At 37.2% G+C, this 19422-nt stretch overlaps 1 protein-coding gene across 1 annotated transcript in view; it reads right to left on the bottom strand.

Annotated features, from left to right (window-relative positions):
• LOC121385067 (poly(rC)-binding protein 2-like) overlaps window positions 1-19422 on the bottom strand; it is a 333206-nt gene that overhangs the window by 109823 nt on the left and 203961 nt on the right. Inside the window, exon 4 of the mRNA XM_041515603.1 lies at window positions 15950-16009. The gene's annotated coding sequence lies outside the window, so the exon portion shown is untranslated. The remainder of the gene's footprint in view (window positions 1-15949; window positions 16010-19422) is intronic.

The raw sequence follows: 19422 nt of genomic DNA, 5'->3' as shown, positions 1-19422 counted from the left end.
TAGAAGTAGTAGTAGAAATACCAGTGGTTTTAACACATGTGGTAGCAGTAGCAGTAGCAGTAGTAATAGCAATAGCAGCAGTAGTAGTGTAAACTTTTTAATAATTCCATCAAATTTTAATACAATTTCTATATCAGAAGATATATTCTGTGAAAAATAGGACAACCAACATTATACTTGTAATCATCAAAGAGAAATTTAAAAAGGCATTTCACTAAACGTTTTGTTAAATATTAAATACTAGTTGTGAATCAATGTTTAAACTGAAAGCATATGTTGCTAATCAAAATTTTGAAAACAAAATGTTACCGTACCTGCAGTTCAGTATTTTTTTTATTTTTTTTAATGAAGTCTGTTTTGTTTAACAACACCACTAGAGCACACTGATTAACTTGGATGTCAAACATTTGGTAATTTTGAAATATAGTCTAATAATGTTTTTAATAAAGACCTATTTCCTAAACCAGACCATATTAATTAAAATGCTGCACAAAATAACAGCATGGGAAATAGTGGTGTGATACATGTAACTATTTTGATATGGTTCACAGAACTAAGCATTAATTTGGCTGCACTGATTAAATGATTAGTAAACCAGTTTTAATGTATTTCAAAACCTCGCAACCAATTCAAAACACAATAATTAATTGGTTCGCACAAACACACACACGCCTAAAATCTAAATAATCCTTCTCCTCTAACTTACATCCTCACATCCTCACATCCTCACATCCTCACATCCTCACAAAATCTGGTGTAAATAACAAACGTCTCTCTTTCATATGTATACAGGTCCTTGCGGAACATATTCTTTGATAAATACCCCAACAGAATTTCTTGCCAATCTTATGGAAATAAACTTTTCTTCCACGTTATTTGCCTTGCATCTAACTTTACAAGTAAGTGTGGCATGGCTTTGCCACAGGCACAAAACATAACATTCTGTCTACACAGAACATAACTTGCTCTACTTACCTAAAACATCGTCACACGTGTTCTTGAACCCCGCACCTGTGCTCTCGTGCAGAAGGTGGGATTTAAAAACACAGAATTATACCGGCCTCTAGGCAGTGTACTGGTAGGAGCTGGGTCCATATCCCAGGACCACACCTCATTTCAAAACATTTAACTTGATTTTTGCTGGGGGGGGGGGGGGGCGGTGGCGAGACGTTGCCCAGGGGTAAAGTATTTGCCAGATGCGCTACCAGTCTAGGATTGATCTCCTATTTACTGTTCCCATCCCCACAAGGGCCCCACAACTGCTGTCCTGTCTGTGGGAAAGTGCACACAAAAGATCCCTTTCTGCTAATGGAAAAATTAAGCAGGTTTTCTCAAATGTTTGACATCCAATAGCTGAAAATTAACAAAATCAATATCCACTGGAAATGTTTTATTTAACAACGCATTCAACACATTTTATTTACGGTTATATGGTGTCGGATATTGAGAGAGAAAACCCGCTGTCACCACTTCATGAGCTATTCTTTTCAAGCAAGGGATCTTTTATATGCACCATCCCACAGACAGGGTAGTACATACCACGGCCTTTGATATACCAGTCGTGGTGCACTGGCTAGAATGAGAAATAGCCAAATGGGCCCACTGACTGGGATCGATCCCAGACTGACCGCACATCAAACGGGTGCTTTACCACTGGGCCAATGTCTACCGAGTTGGTTCGATCTTCAGGCAGGTGCTATACCAACTGAGCTAGATCCCATCTCCAGGTCCACTGACGAGATTTGATCCTTCAACCCAAGCATGTCAAACAAGCACTTCACCTAACTGAGCAAGATCATGCTGTTAACTTCACTTTAAAGACAGGGCTTGAAATTAAATAAAACACAAACAGAAAATCTGTAACCTACAGATTATGACCTGTTCTCATTATGTATGTAGTGGCAGGATTTAGCTCAGTCGGCTGAGTGCTCGTTTGAGGTGCTTGTGTCACAGGATCGGACCACCTCAGTGGATCCATTCAGCTGATTGGTTTTTTTTCTCATTCCAACCAGTGCACCACAACTGGACAAAGGCCATGGTATGTGTTTTCCTTGTCTGTTGGAAAGTCCATATAAAAGATCCCTTGCTGCATTAGAAAACATGTAGCGGGTTTCCTCTGATGACTATGAGTCAGAATTACCAAATGTTTGACATCCAATAGCTGATGATTAATTAATCAATGTGCTCTAGTGGTGTCGTTAAACAAAACAAACTTTCATTAAGTATGTAAAATAGCCACCCAGTTTGACATTAAGACATACCATAGTACAACATAAAAGTGCAAGTGAATGTCACTGACATACAGGTTGTTACGTCGGTGTTCTCTAACAATAAACAAAATGTCTAGCTACATACACTGACATGAAGTGTAGAACAATGAGAAACGACTAAAACAACAAATAGTGATATATTTTTTTCTGCAGTGAAAATATGAATGTATATTTTCACTGTTTGATATTTCCGTTTGATTTTTATCTAAATTGGAGAAATATTTCAGTAGGGCAAACTGCTCATGGTTGCATGCTCACTAGACTGGTTTTTTGACATTAAATGTATGTGATTGGCGGAAAAAACAACATGATGGTACCAGTCAAGTTGTTTAAAAGCACTTTCTCCCCTAGAACATGCTAATCAACACAAAATCTTAACTCAAACAGGGCAGGACGTAGTCCAGTGATAAAACTCTAATCTAATGCGCGGTCGGTCTGGGATCAATCCACATCGGTGGGCCCATTGGGCTATTTCTCATTCCAGTCAGTGCACTATGACTGATATATCTAAGGCTGTGGTATGTGCTATTCTGTCTGTGGGATGATGCATATAAAAGATCCCTTGATATTAATGGAAAAATGTAGCGGGTTTCCTCTCAATGATTATATGTAAAAATTACCAATATTTGACATCCAAAAGCCGATGATTAATAAATCAATATGCTCAAGTGGGGTTGTTAAACAAAACAAACTATAACTATGTTAATTCAACACTGAATTAACTCCCTTACATATACATTAACAAAGAATTATCTCCCTTTTAATAACTTTTTTTTTTTTTTTTTTTAAAGTCATAAAGTGCATAGCTAATAAGATTTACATTCCCTTTTATAGCCATCAGGAATGGTAAAACCCAAACCGAACCAGCTTCAACAGACTTACGAATAAATCTATTTTTTTATCTCCGGAAATAACTCATGCCTATATGCAACGTGCCTATCCCGCCATGATGAACTTCAAACTGACTGGAACTTTTTCCACCAAGATCCAATTCTCCATCTCGTGCCATTGAAGAAAGTCGTAACAAGAATGCTCATGATCATAAAGAACATCAAACGCACGATTCAGGCAATCTACAGATAGAGGTAAAGATTGTCCGAAAATATGTTTTATATTATCACCTACTCTATCAAAAATCTAGTCGACTGACTGTTACTATGGGCTCTCTGACGACAAAGAGTCGGCTGAGGAACGCCTCAATGTGTTTTTTTCATATGCTTTCAATTAGAAACACCTGCTTGCATACACTTTCTATTACAGCAGTAATTATTGTGCTACATATATGAATCCGTTTTGGCCAATATTCCTCACAGAAATATGCAGCTTGATTCAAAACGATTGAGATTGCCAAGCCAAATGCATTAAGTTGATATATTAAAGTGCATGGGATACTATGATACACATATGTGTATCTTATATAGGTCTATGTAGATGGGATACTATAATAAATATACGTGCATACAGGACATAAAATTTGATTTTTTCAGACAAACAATATGTCGTTCATGTAGTTTTAGTGTTTGCACAAACGATTTTCTCCAGTGGTTCAGATACAAATGAAAAGGTTAACCGGCAATGGTAATCAAATGAGAATCTAAGATGGGTGATTTTCGTAGCTTTTCTCCAAATTCTTATCATAAATACTAAATTATTATTATTATTATTTGGTATGCTGGGACTAGCTTGAAAGCTGCCATTTACATTTCAGCACACTACCCCACCAGTTCTGTTACAGGGGAGTACTTGTTGGTGCCAAACAACAGTCTGAATGAAATGGGGATTTCCCGGAAGCTCAAAAGCTTCTGGTCTGAACGGAAAGACCCGAAGTTCTGCGAATCCTCGATCGATCCAATCGATGCTGCAACTCAGTGTTTCATCATGTTCTAATCACCATGTGCTAGGCCCGTTCTCTTATTATTTTATTCCAAAAATAGTTATATTAGCTAAAACACGTCAGTTTACATTTTCTGACGAGCAATTATAGTTTTTGCAAAAACGATCCGTTGTTCGTGTCGATATTGGTTTTGCATAACTGACAGACGAACGATAAAATCATTCGTGCCAAATTTTAGGCCCTGTATATATTATATAGGTGTATGTACATGGAATACTATGATAAACATATGTGTATATTATATAGGTGTATGCACATGGAATACTATGATAAACATACATGTATGTGTATATTATATAAACGTATGTACATGGAATACTATGATAAACATACATGTATGTATATATTATATAGGTGTATGCACATGGAATACTATGATAAACATATGTGTATATTATATAGGTGTATGTACATGGAATACTATGATAAACATACATGTATGTGTATATTATATAGGTGTATGTACATGGAATACTATGATAAACATACATGTATGTGTATATTATATAGGTGTATGTACATGGAATACTATGATAAACATACATGTATGTGTATATTATATAGGTGTAGTATGCACATGGAATACTATGATAAACATACATGTATGTGTATATTATATAGGTGTATGCACATGGAATACTATGATAAACATATGTGTATATTATATAGGTGTATGCACATGGAATACTATGATAAACATATGTGTATATTATATAGGTGTATGCACATGGAATACTATGATAAACATACATGTATGTGTATATTATATAGGTGTATGCACATGGAATACTATGATAAACATATGTGTATATTATATAGGTGTATGCACATGGAATACTATGATAAACATATGTGTATATTTATATAGGTATATGCACATGGAATACTATGATAAACATATGTGTATATTATATACATGTAGGTGTAGGCACATGGAATACTATGATAAACATATGTGTATATTATATAGGTGTATGCACATGGAATACTATGATAAACGTGTACATTATATAGGTGTATGTACGTGGAAAAAAGAAAGAAAGAAATGTTTTATTTAACGATGCACTCAACACATTTTATTTACGGTTATATGGCATTAGACATATGGTTAAGGACCACACAGACATTGAGAGATGAAACCCGCTGTTGCTAACTTCATGGGCTAGCAAGGGATCTTTTATATGCACCATCCCACAAACAGGGTAGTACATACCACGGCCTTTGATATGCCAGTCGTAATGCACTGGCTTATGTACATGGAATACTATAATAAACATAATATTATGTGTATATTATATATATATATGTATGTATGTACATGGGGTACTATAATACATAATGTATGCATTATAGGTGTATTTAGTTATTCCTTAAGTATAGGTAAAAAAGAAGTTTGTTTTGTTTAACAACACAACTAGAGCACCTTTATTTATTAATAACTGGCTGTTGGACATTTGGTCATTCTGACATATAGTCTAAAAGAGTAATGAAACCCACTACATTTTTCTGTTAGTAACAAGGCATCTTTTAAATACACCATCCCACAGACAGAACAGCACATGCCACAGCCTTTGATGTATACCAGTCATGGTGCACTGGCTGGAACGAGAAATAGCTCAATGCATGGGACCACAAATTAAACAGGGATCGATCCCAGACTGACCACGCATCAAGTGTGTGCTTTACCACTGTTTTATGTCTCGTCCCAGTACTAACACAGGTTTAGGAAAGAAAGAAATGTTTTATTTAACGACGCTCTCAACACATTTTATTTATGGGTATATGGCATCAGGCGTATGTTTAAGGATCACACAGATATTGAGAGAGGAAACCCGCTGTCGCCACTTCATGGGCTACTCTTTTTGATTAGCAGCAAGGGATCTTTTATATGCACCATCTTACAGACAGGATAGTACCTACCATGGCCTTTGTTATACTAGTCGTGGAGCACCGGCTGAACGAGAAACAGCCCAGTTGGACACAGACAGGGATCAATCTTAGACCGACTGTGCATCAAGCAAGCACTTTACCTCTGTTACACAGCTTTAGAGGCTCTCAATTAATTTTGCTCAGTATAGCATCAACCTCAGTTTAGTTTCATTAAGGCTAAGGATAAAAGAAAACATAAAACTAATACCCTGTAAATAATATGTAGCTAGGATATTCAGCCCCACCTCCTTTAATCTAGATTTAATGGATGGCTTTCAAAAGGAGGTGTCAAAGGTCAAACAAATTTGTCACATGATAGCATCAAGCAATCACATGCTCTAAGCTTCAAATGTGTTGTGTCTGGTGTCAGATTGCCAGATAGCCCAGCTTGCACAAGTTGTAAGTGAAACCTTTAGTAAGACTGTAAACTATCAAATGTTTGAACATTTTATATACTTAAGAATTGAGCACACTGATTTATTAATCATCTGCTATTAATTGGAAATGGAAGGAAGGAACTGTTTTATTTAACAACGCACTCAACACATGTTATTTATAGTTATATGGCATCAGACATATGGTTAAGGACCACACAGATAATGAGGGAGGAAACCCGCTGTCGTCACTTCATGGACTACTCTTTTTGATTAGTAGCAAGGGATCTTTTATATACACCATCCCACAGACAGGATAGCACATACCACAGCCTTTGATATACCAGTCATGGTGCACTGGCTGGAGCGAGAAATAGCCCAATGGGCCCAAATCAACCATGCATCAAGTGAGTGCTTTACCATTGGGCTACGTGGCCCCCAGAAATGGTCAAATACTAAACTGAAAATCATAGATGACTTGTTTAGTTCGTGTATCAATACTATTACTACATACATTTTGCTTGCCAGCCAGCCATCCACTGCTAAAAATTTACTGGCTGAATCATTCAAGCTAAAGGGCCAAAAGGATCCTGACGTTTTGAGTTATTTGTTTGGTAAATATTCTTTGCCATTTTAAACCAATAGTGTCATTAAAAAATGTAAAATAAATAAATATTCAATGAATAATGCACTGAGTTGAAGAAATGCTCTCCAAAATGTGTATTAAATTCATAAAAAAAAAAATAATAACTCGCTCTTATGGGGCTCATTAATTATTGTTTTCAAATAACCACACTTTCTCATATATTCTCCACTATGTAACATCACAAATTTCAGTATTATCCCAACAAGGTGTGTACAAAATGGAAGGTTTACAGCATTAATCAGACTGAGGTCTTGCCACACAGCATTATCAGCTGGTTATCATATTTAAATAATATTATCAACAGGGCAAAATGGGGATCAGAATTAATTATCTCTTCAAGCAAGACTGTTATCAGGGATCAGCCTCAATTATCTATGAGTTCACAGTCCACGGGTGGTGTCAACAGTGTGGAGATTTAAATAAAACTTTAATACTGAATATCAGTCAATTGTTTCTCGCTCAATAATAATGAATGTTGATACATACCACATTAAATGTTTCCCTTTCCCATGGTGATTATTTTGCTTTTCTTTTTCCTCAAGGATCAGCCATAATTATCTGTTTTCACAGTCCATGTATATATACACATTTAAATGAAACTTTAATATCGAATATCAGTTAATTGTTTCTCACTCAGTAATAATGAATGTTGATATTTACTTTTTCCTTATCCCATAGTGGTTATTTTGTTTTTCCTTTTCTTCAAGGATCAGCCATAATTATCTATGTTTTCACAGTCTATGGGTCATGTCAACCGTGTATATATACATTTAAATAAAACTTATTGACTGCTATTGAATATCAGTAAATATTTTCTCTGTCAATAACAATGAATGTTGATATATATCACATTTTCTCCTTCCCATGGTAGTTATTTTTGCTTTCTTTTTCCTGCTAATTAATTTATTCAACCTTAGTGGCTTATTGGTTAAGTTACTGGTCCACAGCTGGCAGATACTGGATTCACATCCCAATACCGGTTTCCATCTACACATAAAGTTTGTTTTTGTTTCACGACACCACTAGAGCACATTGATTTACTAATCATTGGCTTTTGGATATCAAACATTTGGTAGTTCTAACATACATGTATACAGTGATTTTAGAGAGGAAACCCACTACATTATTCCATTAGTAGCAAGGTATCTTTTATATACACCATCCCATAGACAGGATAGCACATACCACAGCCTTTGATAAACCAGTCATGATGCACTGGATGAAGTAAGAAATAGCCCTCAGTGGATCGATCCCAGACCAACCGATATTCATAAACAGAAGTAACTTGCTAACTACAGCTAGAGACAATGTACTTTTAATTAATGACAGTTTGCAAATTTTGGATTCCCTAATAATAGCAACAGACTAGGCAATATATTTACAAACAAAAGCAAATATAAGTGCTAGCTGAAGCTAAAGACATACATTGTACATGTACATTTAATTAATCAAAATTTGCATATTTCCTCCGGTATTATAATGACATGTCACGTTTTTGGTATATATGCATGTATCTAGTTGAACAAGTAAGCAGACAATTCTTCCTTATCTCCCTTGCCTGCTCTTCAGGAATGGAGAGTGATTTATCCTGTTTGGATAAGAAATGCGTGTAATAGTGGTGTGCCGACAGACTACATGACAAGTACAGATTACAGACTTGTTAAAGCTGAAATACTGTTGTACTGGGTGACAGCTTCACACTTCTGGGAGAATCTTGTTAAAGAGATCAGTCATATATGTGTCATAATAAAATATCTGGGTGTAATTCAGTCCACAGAGCTCTCACTAGGACCAAATGTCTTCAGTGGACCACATATGTCATAATAAAATATCTGGGTGGAATTCAGACCATAGAGCTCTAGCTTAAGGTGCATGAAGTTCTAGGATCAAACCTCTTCAGAGGACCATACATGTATATGTCATAATAAAATATCTGTGTGGAATTCAGACCATAGAGCTCTAGACTAAGGTGCATGGGGTTTTAGGATCAAAGCTCTTCAGGACCATAAATATACATGTCAAAATAAAATATGTGGGTGGAATTTAGTTCAGTCCATAGAGCCATAGCCTGATGTGCATGGGGTACTGGGATCAAACATCTTCAGCGGACCATATGTGTCATAATAAAATATCTGGTTGGAATTCAGTCCATAGAGCTCTTGCCTGAGGTGCATGGGTTGTATAGGATCGAATCTCCTCAGAGGACGATATATGTCATAATAAATATCTTGGCGGGATTTAGCTCAGTTGTTTGAGTGCTCACTTAAGATGCTTGCATTACAGGATCGAACCACCTTGGTGGATCCATTCAACTGATTGTTTTTTTTCTTGTTTAAACCAATGCACCACAACTGGTCAAAGGCCGTGGTATGTGCTTTCCCGTCTGTGGGAAAGTGCTTATAAAAGATCCCTTTCTGCATTCAGAAAAATGTAGCAGGTTTCCTCAGATGACTATATGTCAGAATTACCAAATGTTCGACATCCCATAGATGATGATTAATTAATCAATGTGCTCTAGTTGTGTCGTTAAACAAAACTGACTTTTAATACATATCTGGACAGAATTTAGCTCAGTCATCAGAGCACTCACCTGAGGTGTCTGGGTTGTAGGATCGAATCTTTTCATTGGAACTTAAAAGTAAATTGCTCGGTCTAAAACATTGACTGCTCTTTGCTTTCTGCAGGCCATCATTTCGAGCCCTGCAATTTTTTTTTTTATTATTTTTTTTTAAATTTAAATATTCAGACCACATTTTGTACCCTCTAACAAGGATAGGTAATCACAGTAAGGAAGCCAGCTCTCAAAATTTATTGGACAATTATGAGTGGACTTGGAAGTTTTCCATTTAATGTAGCCACATATACATATGTAACCTATATAGCCAGCTTTACAAAGATGCGTTGTAATGCAACAAGGCCACGGTGTAATCCATGAAGAGAGGAAAACAGAAGTAAAGTCAAGAAGATAGTTTTCAGACCAGACTTTATAGAAACACAAAATCTCAAGTAGAAGGAAACAGATGTATATGAAATTTCAAGGAGGAACCCACACAATCCAAAGATCAAAGGCAGAACATTACAAGTTGATTAACACAAATAAACATAAGTAAGCACACTGAGAGATGGGAATAAAATCAGTGTGCTGAAGAAGTAAACTGCTTTAAAAGGGTTTGCAGCTGTGGAAAGAATGACATTTTAAAGAGTTCTTCATGCAGACACAACAGAGACTGTACATACCAGTAGATAGTATTATCTAAAAAGCTAATTGCATGTTACATCCTGGTAGGATTCAACTGAAATGCACTGTTTCCATTGCGAAACTCCCATAAAAGATCTGTGTTTTGATGTTATTAAATTAAATTTACACTGATCAGTAAATACCATATCTAATATGTTCAAAAATAATCTTTACTTTGAGTACAACTTAATGTAACTAAATAGTACATGTATTGTCCTAATTAGTATATAAGCTATAAATGTACTTATTTAGTCTGCAGCCACACACATGTATGTGTATATATACTACATAAAATTACTTTCAACACTGGCGTAGGAAGCAGGGTGGGGTCGGCAAGGGAGCATGTGCCCCCAACTTTTCTTGATCCAGTTGCAGCAGTGATGGTTGATCTTTGTGTGTGTGTGTTGTGTGTGTGTTTGTGTGTGTGTGTGCCCCTCCCCCGCCAACTTTTTGACACCTTCCAATACCATACTAATGGTACTGAGCATTGCATTAAAAAGAGAAAGAAATACATCTAAATAAATTCCTGTAAATAAATAAATAAATAAATAAATAAATAAATTCCTGTAAATGAATAAATAAATAAATAAATAAATAAATAAATACAGTCTTACGTCATCTACTCTTCCTTACAAGCAGCAAAATATCTTTTTATATATGATGCACTATCCTACAGACAGGACAGCACATACTATGTCCTTTTGAAATACCAGCCATATGGTACAATAACAATGTTTACTACAAAGGTGAACATGTGAAGACATTGGTCACATTCTTGGTGTCGACATGCATTTCGGAAAATAAATGATTCAATCTACTCGATAATAACGTGAGAATAACAAAAGCACGTGTAATTACGAGCCGGCATGTGGCTGCCAAGAAAAGACAAGTGGTTAATGCTGGCGCATGTCAGGTGGTAAGTCGTTAATGCTTCCAGTTTGCCAGGAGATAAGTGGTTAATACTCCAGGATGCCAGCCGGTAAGTGGTCAAGGCAGTGAGACTAACATTGTAAACTAGTAACCAGGTTGAGAAAGAACATAAGGATCTGGTTACCGACGGTGAAAACAACACCCAGGGATCTGAGATAAATAAGATTGACCCCCATCCCCTCCCCCCCACCACCACCATAGATCCAAGGCCATATCTAGTTGGAGGGATGGGGGGGGGGGGTGGCAGGGGTCTCTGTTTTACATTGGGCTATTTCTCGTTCCAGCCAGTGCTCCACAACTGGCGTAACAAAGGCTGTGGTGTGTACTATCCTGTCTGTGGGATAGTGTATATAAAGATCCCTTGCTGCTAATTGAAAAGAGTAGCCCATGAAGTGGTGACAGCGGGTTTCCTCTATATATCTGTGTAGTCCTTACCCATATGTCTGACGTCATATAACCGTAAGTAAAATGTGTTGAGTGTGTTGTTAAGTAAAACATTTCCTTCCTTCTTTGATTGGAGCTATACACCCATTTCTCGATCTTACTATACAACTGTAAAACAGACAAAGCACTTGAGACAACTACTGGACAGAAAAGTGTGAAACCTGTTGCCATAGTCAAGTAAATTTTAACACTAAAATATACTGATCCTCTTAAAAATGCCAAAAGCTCAGCACCCATTTCTCAATCTCACTAAAACTAGAAACCTGACAAATTACAGATGACACCTATTGGATGGAACAGTGAAACCTCCATAATGGAGAAGATTTTAACACCAAAATTTACTGATTTGCTCAGAAATGCCAAAAGCTATACACCAATTTCTCAATCTTACTACAACTGGAAAACTGACAAACCACCGAAGATGGTTAATTGGACGAAGTAGTGTGAAGATTATTGCCATACTGGAGTAAATTTTAATATCAAAATTCAATGATTTGCTTGGAAATGCCAAAAGGTATACACCCATTTCTCAATCTCACTACAACTAGAAAACTGACAAATCAATGCTGATAGCTACTGGACAGATAAGTGGGATGGAAAAGTGTGAAATCTGTTGGCATAGTGGAAAAGATTTTAACACCAAACTTCACTGATGTTCTCGGAAATGCCACAAGCAATATGCCTATACATATTTCCTTTTACATTCTCACTGCAAGTGCAAAAGCTGATATAAACCACAGAAGACAATCTCTTAGTACTGGATGGAAGGCAACCGGAAAACTGACGTACCACAGACGACAGGTAGTGGATTCGAAGGTGCGAAATCACTGCCGTACTGGAGAAGATTCTAACAGAAATTGCTTTGAAATGCCACAAGCTATTACACACTTTGCATATGGGCGTTCAGGGCCTTGCAGTGTGGCCCTTCCATCATGGGCAACAGCTGATGAATTTCAGATGTTTAAATGCGGCAAAGCGGTAAACTGTGAGATATATCAGCGTCACCGTCACAGCTTCATTACACCCGCCAACTTGACGTAATGTAATTTACAACCAGCGCTATGACTGGTCATCGGGATGTAATTGTAATTAAAAAGCAGGTTCATCAAGTGTTGCAAAACTGGTGCGAACATCAGCTGACAGCACAGAAACATTATTCATTTAATTTTCATTGGATTTTTTTTTCTTTCTGTTTTTAATATTCAGTCACTGTCCAGGCAGTCTGTCCTGGGAACAGATATTAGGTAGCTGGGATGATGAAATAGTGGGCTATACATTTCTCCACAGGTTATGTTATTGTTTTTATTTTCTGTTTTGTAGTCATAATTCTCAATAATTTTATCTTGTTTTAAATATTTTCTCTCTCCCTTTCTTTTTCTCTGCCTCTCTCTCCTTCTCCCTCTCTCTCTCCTTCTCCCTCTCTCTCCTTCTCCCTCTCTCTCCACTTCTCCCTCTCTCTCTCACTCACTCACCACTTCTCCCTACCTCTCTCTCCTTCTCCCTCTCTCTCTTCTCCCTCTCTCTCTTCTCCCTCTCTCTCTCCTTCTCCCTCTCTCTCCACTTCTCCCTCTCTCTCTCTCACTCACTCCCTCTCTCTCTCCTCCCTCCTCTCTCCCTCCCTCCCCCTCTCTCCTCCCTCCCTCCCTCCCTCCCTCCCTCCTCTCTCTCTCTCCTCTCTCTCTCTCTCTCTCTCTCTCTCTCTCTCTCTCTCTCTCTCTCTCTCTCTCTCTCTCTCTCTCTCTCTCTCTCTCTCTCTCTCTCTCTCTCTCTCTCTCTCTCCCTCCCTCCCTCCCTCCCTCCCTCCCTCCTCCCTCCCTCCCTCCCTCCCTCCCTCCCTCCCTCCCTCCCACTCACTCACTCACTCACTCACTCACTCACTCACTCACTCACTCACTCACTCACTCACTCACTCACTCACACACACACACACACACACACTCACAGGTGCACAGACACACACACATTTAAATAAATAAATTTACACAAACTTTCATCAGACTGCAGTTTATTGCTTTTAAAAACAAATGGGCTTATCAACATACATGTACTAGGTCACTAATCACTTAAAAATAATACATATACAACTGACTGATCTAGATAACACAAATCAATAATTAAAAAATAATCTAGAAAAAATAAACTATCAGGTGTTAAATATAATCACAAACATACATACACCTGTGTGCATATATGTATGCGTGCACACGTGCTCATCCACCTGCACACCTGCCCACATGCACGCACGCACACATGCACACACACGCACAACACAGAGTATATATTGATGTATTGTCTTCATGAACTGTGTATACAAACAAAAAAATTCTTGGTGGATAACAAATCTGTTGAAAGTTTTAATACTCAAGAAAGAAAGAAAGAAGTATTTTATTTAACGACGCACTCAACACATTTTATTTACAGTTATATGGCGTCAGACATATGGTTAAGGACCACACAGATTTTTTTTAGAGGAAACCCGCTGTCGCCACATAGGCTACTCTTTTACGACAGGCAGCAAGGGATCTTTTATTTGTGCTTCCCACAGGCAGGATAGCACAAACCATGGCCTTTGTTGAACCAGTTATAGATCACTGGTCGGTGCAAGTGGTTTACACCTACCCATTGAGCCTTGCGGAGCACTCACTCAGGGTTTGGAGTCGGTATCTGGATTAAAAATCCCATGCCTCGACTGGGATCCGAACCCAGTACCTACCAGCCTGTAGACCGATGGCCTGCCACGACGCCACCGAGGCCGGTTTTTAATACTTAAAGATTGGAGAAAAAAAATTCATTTTTTCCACAATACCCACATTTTAGCTCAACCCCAAAATTGTTCTCATTTTTTTTTTGGGGGGGGTGGGGGGGTCGGGGGGGGGGGTTGTTTTGTTTAACACCACCACTAGTTCTCAATGATTAACTTAACCTTCAGCTCTTGGATGTTAAACATTTGATAATTCTAACATAGTCTTAGAAGAAACCTCCTAAATTTTGTCATTAGTAACAAGAAATATTTTATATGCACTTTCCAACAGATAGGATAACACATACCACAGCCTTTGATAACCAGTCTTGAATCCACTGAAGGAAGAAAATGTTTTATTTAACGACACACTCAACACATTTTATTTACGCTTATAGAGCGTCAGACATATGGTTAAGGACCACACAGATATTGAGAGAGGAAACCCGCTGTCGCCACTTCATGGACTACTCTTTTCAATTAGCAGCAAAGGATCTTTTATATACACCATCCCACAGACAGGATAGTACATACCACGACCTTTGTTACACCAGTTGTGGAGCACTGGTTGGAATAAGAAATAGCCCAATAGGTCCAGCTATGGGGATTGGGTCCACTGATGAGGTTTGATCCCATGACTCATGCACCCCAGGTGAGAACCCTACCCACTGAGCTATATCCTTCCTCTTTTTGTCAAACAAGTTTGATATCCAATAACTGATTATTAATCATATACTCTTCAAAAAAAGTAGGGGAACTCTAATAAGAATTTACAATTGCCAAAATTGTAAGGTATATTACTATTAGCTGTAGGGAATGTTTATATGATAATAGTGAATTATTTGGGCAAACATTACAACCGGTAGTTCAGTATTACAGTAGGTTTTATGACCACCAAAGATCTTGAAGGACGATTGGGGTCAGAAGTGAAATTTGAAAGCTGACGGGGTTTTTTATCAGTAAATCACAAATTCAAACAATAAAAATGACTAAAAACAAAACAATAAAAACTGTATGATCAACAGAATGAAAACAATTGACAGAAATAATGTTCCATTGCGATTAATCGACCTTCCTGGAAATTGTCAAAATCGAGAATGACACCCCTCGCACGTATACGGGGCAACTGTGTGATGCACGTGCAAACTATCGAATGTGTTTCGGTGTGTTGATAAACAGACCTGAACGTTCTTTACTAGGATGTCTATGGTCAAAACGTATGTTCGGTCTAATAGTTGATATTAACATTAACATTTCAGGTTCCCCTACTTTTTTTTAAGAGTATATTTATAATCAATGTGCTCTAGTGGTGTCATTAAACAAAATAAGCTTTAGCCGATTACTGTTGAAATCATCATCTTTTTTTTCCTCTCCTTCGGTAACAATATATTTTAAAGGAGATACATTTTTTAATAAAAATTTTCATCATTATACAATTAATAAACATTTCTTTAAATTAAAATTTAAAAACAAAACATACTCACCAAAATTTAATCTTGTTCCTCTAACACAAAGCAAAGTTGTGACGTTTTTCAAATATCCACCTGCAAAAACACGCAAAAAGAGAAAACTGGTGTTAAAAACAAATCCTATAGGTGCATTTACTGTGAAGACCACTCGAACAACACTAGGTTTTTATCTTCGTACACCTCCTCCGGTCAAAGATCAAGAAATGATAGCCTATTGTGATGGCTAGAACCAAAGTCCCACACCCTTAGACAGGCCTGTACCAGCATGTGTGTATAATAACAGGAGTCAGCTGAGAGAAAAATCATTGGACTGCTGAAGACAAATGTAAGCGTGCAGTGAGACCACTTCAAAGGTTGATCAATATGCTAGCGACTTGGACCAAAGTGAAGGCAACACCTGGAGTGGCAAGATCCAGGTAGAAAAATCAATCGACAGAGTCGTCATGCTTACAGAAAAACTGACATTAATTATATTCTCAAGTCTAATTTATTTAATCCCTGCATGGCAGGAAATTGCTTCTTCATTTTTCAATTTCAAATAGCTTAATTATTTACCATTTATAATGAGAATCTGTCTTGGCAGACGCAGTTACAGAATGCAGTTTTGGTTAGTTGTACCAAGTAGCATTATGACCAAGTCAGATTTCAACTTTTAAAACATTTTATTGTTCATATAGGGCAGTACATGTGGCCATGCCTTTTATTTTTAATTATAAAAAGAAAGAAAGGAATGTTTTATTTAACGACGCACTCAACACATTTTATTTACGGTTATATAGCATCAGACAAAATGGTTAAGGACCACACAGATATTGAGAGAGGAAATCCGCTGTCGCCACTTCATGGACTACTCTTTTCGATTAGCAGCAAGGGATCTTTTATATGCACCATCCCACAGACAGGATAGTACATACCACGGCCTTTGATAGACCAGTCTTAAAACAGTTAAAGTTTAGTTTTGTTTAATGACACCACTGAGCACATTAATTAATTTATTAATCGTTGTCTATTGGATGTCAAACATTTGGTCATTCTGACATGTAAGTCTTGGAGAAGAAACCTACCACAGTTTTCCATTAGTAGCAAGAGATCTTTTATGCGCATCATCCCACAGACATGGCCTTTGATATTTTAGTAAATGTTAGCAAGCATAAAATTTTAGTGAATTTAGTAAGAATAAAATTTCTGCGAGTTTAGCGAGGCCATACAAAATGCTAATATTTCATAATGCTAAACTTAAAGAGACATTCTGTACACAAATATTTTGTACAGCTGTTTTGTCGGTAATTAACCAAACACATCAATGGTTACATTCATTTTCATTTCAACTTATTTACATGCTTATATCCAATTAAGGTTCAAGCATGCTGTCCTGGGCACACACTTGAACTATCTGGGCTGTCTGTCCAGGACAGTGGGTTAGTTGTTAGTGGTTAGTGAGAGAGAAGAGGGTGTAGTGGTCTTACACCTACCCACTGAGTCATTAAAACTCACTCTGGGTGGGAGCTGGTACCGGGCTGTGAACCCTGTACCTACCAGCCTTATGTCTAATGACTTAACCACGACACTACCGAGGCCGGTATTGGTTACATACTATTGATTAAACCAGAAATATAGAAAAAACCCAATAGCTAGTTAATGCAATTTTCCACTAAATTTAAGATGTCTGTAAGCTGCATACTGTCAAAATTTATTTACATTATTTCAGCTTATCCCTACAACTCAAGCTCATTTTGTTCACTGCTCGATATGCTGATTTCATTAAAGTCTTATGTCGCTAATTTGTCACTTACTTGAATTTCACTAAATTTTAAAATTACTAATATTTTATGATAGATGTATATAGAACCTGTAACGTACTACTCAGAAAAAAATCAATTAACTTAAATCTAAGACTAATGTAATTTCAGGGTGTATAAAAAGTTCACTTAAATATATTTTTCATTTACAATTTCTATTAATATTATGCTAGAAGATGCATAATCAAATATATAAATGTCAAAAAACAAATAACAACCTGAGCTATAAAAAAAAATCCCCCAAAAAACCCTGGCTCTTTGCAAACAATAAGAAGGTAATTAATCACTCATGAAAGAACGTGTTGCGACAATCTAACGCGAAGTGTGACAAAAATTCTAAACAGAATGGCAATATTTTCCACTTGACGGACTCCCGCTGCCGTCCAACATCCCCATTGTCAGAGTCATTCCCGACTCCTTTATCACTCCTTTGGAGGGAATTAACGACTTGATAAATTTAACTACCATTCAGCGGCATTATACGCATTATTCGGGTCAACGCAGTACCAACAGCGGTGGCGAGAGTTTTATACCCCGTGCTGCAACACCACTGCATACGAATGGTGTACAATTGAAAAACTGAACATCGTAACATCTGAGGCAAGCATTCGAGCTGAATGGCCGACCAAACAATGGAGGTATAGAATTGCTGCAGCAAAGAGTTATTATTCTCGGAGTGTCACACATTGTGGTGTAGATGCATAAATTGTTTGGCGATACTCGATGCGTGCACACACTCTCTTCAGACTGACCATAGTACAAATATATATTATTGACTTTGTTAATGGACTTTGAAAAAAGGTCATTATTCTCGGCCTGATAAAGTGCACAAAAAGTCAGCCACTTGCACTAATTTCCATGCCGTTGTAATCAATCAATACGGACTAATGATGATCGGGGGACAAATCAATTCAAGAGCTACTGTTTTCATATTCTTTTTTCCACTCAAACATGCATGTAAAAACGTAAAAACTGCATGACTTCTGTACATGTGATAAAGTTTAAAATATATGAAAATAAATTGTTTTATTTAAAGACGTCACTAGAGCACATTGATTTATTAATCATCGGCTATTGGATGTCAAACATTTGGTAAATTTTACATATAGTCTTAGAGAGAAAACCCGCTAAATGTTTCCATTAGTAGCGAGACATCTTTTATATGCACCATCCCACAGACAGGACAGCACATACCATGGCCTCTGATATACCAGTTGTGGTACATTGGCTGGAATGGGAAATAGCCCAATGGGCCCACCAACAGGGATCGATCCCAAACCGACCGCGCATCAAGTGAGCACTTTACTACTGAGCTACATGTATGTCCCACCTCCTGCTTGATAAAGTGCACAAAATGTTAGCCAAGTGCACAAAATGTTAGCCAAGTGCACAAAATGTTAGCCAAGTGCACAAAATGTTAGCCAAGTGCACAAAATGTTAGCCAAGTGCACAAAATATTAGCCACTTGCGCTATTTTAAATCTCTAATTAATCAAAATGGACTATGATAATTGGTGGACAAATCAATTAAAAAAAGCTTGTGTTGTTTTTTCTTTTTGATCAAACATGTGTATAAAAATGTCACAATTGACTTCTCTACATGTGATAAAGTTTAATATATAGGAATTGTTTGTAATTTTTTGTGAATTGATTGATGTATAACAGTCACAAATTATATAAAATCACGTAG

This window comes from Gigantopelta aegis, chromosome 11 (genome assembly GCF_016097555.1).
Source record: "Gigantopelta aegis isolate Gae_Host chromosome 11, Gae_host_genome, whole genome shotgun sequence".
NCBI classification, from domain to species: Eukaryota; Metazoa; Mollusca; class Gastropoda; order Neomphalida; family Peltospiridae; genus Gigantopelta; species Gigantopelta aegis.
This window is presented reverse-complemented; position numbering and strand designations above follow the sequence as displayed.